General features: G+C 53.0%; 1 non-coding gene across 1 annotated transcript; it reads right to left on the bottom strand.

The window, feature by feature from the left end:
* Positions 1 to 959: 959 nt before the first annotated feature.
* On the bottom strand, positions 960 to 1,033 carry TRNAR-UCU (transfer RNA arginine (anticodon UCU)). The gene has a single exon. It is a non-coding gene; the product is annotated as a tRNA-Arg (tRNA).
* Between the last annotated feature and the right edge of the window lie 2,170 nt (positions 1,034 to 3,203).

Raw genomic sequence — 3,203 nt, 5'->3', positions numbered from 1 at the left:
GAGGTGTGTGTCTCAGGTTTCCTGGGTTCACCTGGGGTGGCGGTCACCTCCAAGCATGGGCGGTTCGCTCTAGCTAATAGGCTGGAGCTGCAGTATGCCAGGGAGACAAAGCGAGCCCAGCCCAGAATAGAAACCCAAGCTCCCAATCTTGCTGAATGTGGCCGTTAGATGAGGCAGGGCAGGAGAGCAGAAGAGAAAGCGGGACGAGGAGGGGTGAGACGTCCCGATGGAAACGGGGAGTTATGAAAATACCACCTGCATGCCACCCTCAGAGTTTGCCCTGCAAACGGGAAAGGCTACCAACTTTTTCCCCAGGAGCATGAGACCTCGGAGTTTCCCGGACAAGTCCATCTGCCACGGATCATTCGTGTGCTGCTGTGCAGTTCATTCTGCGAAGACAAAGAGCAGTGACCACATCTCACCTTGTAGATGAGAAAGCAAGTGATGAGCTTTAGCATGAAAAGCCCCAGGAATGATCAAGAGGTGAATAAACTGTCCTCTGCTTGACCCCACCTGCCCCCTGACCCTCTCCGGTCAAGGGGACCCTTACCATAGAGGACAGCTGGGCGTTTAGACGTTTCCTCATGGGCATATGGGTCAGCCTGCCTGTTTGAGTTCTCAGAGGAGAAGGAGGGAACCATAGTGATCCCAGAACCCATACCCTGGCACCCGGGTCCCTGTGTGCTGGTGGACTGTCCTAGGAAGCAAAGGATTCAAAGGCTGTGTCAGTCTGCTGAGCAGGGAGGCAGCAGACACCTGAGCCTTTGTTAGACAATGAAAATCCGTAAGGGAGGAACAGAGAAAGCATGAAGAGGGAGGGAAGGGAAAAGGAGAGGAGGTCCAGGATTCCTAAGGAAAGAGATTTCCTTTCTCTTCTTCAGAGCCTCCAGAGAGAGATAAATGCAATTACCAACGTAGCATGACAGCACACAAAATAAAAGAGGCACCTGCCAGGTGACCATCTCTGCCGGGACTCGAACCCGGAACCTCTGGATTAGAAGTCCAGCGCGCTCGTCCATTGCGCCACAGAGACCTCACCACACACACAGCATCAGCACCAGAACTGAAAAAGCACATACCTTCTGCATCACCAGCCATCTCGGCATCCTGCTCTCTCGAGCGGTGGGGGGGGCAGGGACAGCTGGAAAATCTGGAGTGGAGATCCACCCGCAGGCTCCGTCAAAGCTTTTCCCAATACTGTGGGTCCTGGGTCCTCAGGGGACTGGAGGATCGGGCTGGAGTCATTTTCAGTCCCAGAAGCTCTGATGGGGTAGGATGGAGCTAGAGCCTGGGCACCTTCCTCTCCATCCCTGAGGGAGGATACAGGAAAGTCTCTCTATTCTCATGCTAATTAGGCAACACTCACCCAGCCCAGCCAGAAAGCCACGGAGCCGGCTCTACCTCCACCCCTCTCCCTCACTATGGTTTCATCCCACCCTGATAGTCTCAGATAGGGGCTGGGCAAAGCTGGGGGATTCAGGAAAGCCCTCCTTCCCCGAGACAAAGGACCTGCTCCAGTAAAGAAACAGTGTGAAGGCGGCGGCAGCGCCAGGCGGGGAAGCCGGGCTCCAGGGGACTGGTCCAGCTCTCAGCCGTGAGAGCTCACCCGTCAAGCCTGGGGAAGAGATACCCGGAATCTGATGTGATGTGCCTTCAGCATCTTCACGGGAATTATGGATGAGAAGGAGACGGAAGTGTGGTGTGTGTGTGTGTGTGTGTGTGTGTGTGTGTGTGTGTGTGTGTGTGAGAGAGAGAGAGAGAGAGAGGAGGGAGAACATATAGGGAGGAGGGTAAGAGAGGCAGCTTCCTAATGAAATACAGATGGTCCTCACACAGCCCTCCGTGATCACCTACCTGCTCCCCTCCCCCATCTTCCCTAGCTCCAAATCTGCCTTTCTCTCTTCCCAGGACTGCCTGATTTAAAGAATGAGGGCTTCTCGGCTGCTGGGCTTGCTAGAGGCATCCTAGGAGAATCCGATGGGCCAACTCCATTGCCAGATACAAAGACCTCCATGCCCACCCCAGATCCAGTAAAACAGTTCCTGTTTTTAAAAACCTCCTTGAGAAGATGCAGTTCCTAATCACTGTTGGTTATCGTTTCCACTGAGCTGGTTCTTCTGAATGTCCGATCCAAGCCCTCCCTACCTCAGCTTCAGCTCTTTTTCTCCTGTTTGATTGGCAGACATATTCAGGGGACAGTTGCCCTCTATGCTCCCAATGACAATGCAATGATTTAAAGACTGATCCAGTGTTCACCACCCCACTCCCACTTCAAAGGTTACAATAAAAGCAGAATGCTCCCCTCCTCTTCCCTCTCTGTGTTTGTGTCTGTTTCCAGCACTCTGGACACCACCGACTGACTCTAATCACAGTCCAAGGCCATTCTTTCTAACCTGTGAGGCCAGCTGATGGTCAAGTGAAGGACAATGTGACAACACAATGTTCTTGGGCTGGAATATCTTGAAGGGCCCTTAGAAGTCGAAGACTCCACTTCTAATATCTCACACTCCCCTGGCCCTTCAGTTCACACAGCCCCAGGAAGTAGATCTGGGCAAGAATGGGATGAAGGTGAGTCAGTCAGGTCAGGGGGCAAGGAGAAGACTAACACCTGGGGAAGCAGCCACCCCACCCAGGCTTGCCTCCTCCCCCCCCCCAGGACCTAGAGACAAGGAACAGGGAGAAGGGAAACTGATGGTGCGTATATACTAACCATTAAGCAAAAGAGCAGAGAACAGGTCTTTCTTAATCCACCCTCCCTAGACTACTCCAAGAACCTGACACGCAGAACTCAAAGCTGGCCAGCTATCATATTACTTGGGTTGACCAGTAACAAGATGCCAGTCAAAGGGCTAGTTGGGAAGTGCCATGTGCCTGTAGAAGGAAGCTCAACCCCACATACTGCCCAGGAGCCACACGAATGCAAAACGGGTTCTCAGGACACTTCCCACCAGGCTCCACCAAAGTTCCCTTAGACACGGACACACACGCCCAACTCTTCATAAAGATGGTGTCCTGTACCCAAGAAATCTATCTGTCCCAAGCTTTGCCCAAAGCTTTGTTGCCTCTGAAGAGATCCTGTGTTCTCCACACCCTGAATGAAGAGTCCCAGCTCCCCAGAGCCTTCCAAGAGCCTCATTCATTGTGTGCAATGTTCTTGTTTGGCGCTGGGGATACGATGGTGAGGGAAAATAACGGCACGGTCC

The sequence above is a fragment of the Crocuta crocuta genome, unplaced genomic scaffold (genome assembly GCF_008692635.1).
Source record: "Crocuta crocuta isolate KB4526 unplaced genomic scaffold, BGI_CrCroc_1.0 scaffold133, whole genome shotgun sequence".
Classification (NCBI taxonomy): Eukaryota; Metazoa; Chordata; class Mammalia; order Carnivora; family Hyaenidae; genus Crocuta; species Crocuta crocuta.
The sequence above is the reverse complement of the archived record's forward strand: the minus strand, read 5'-3'. Positions and strand labels throughout refer to the sequence as shown.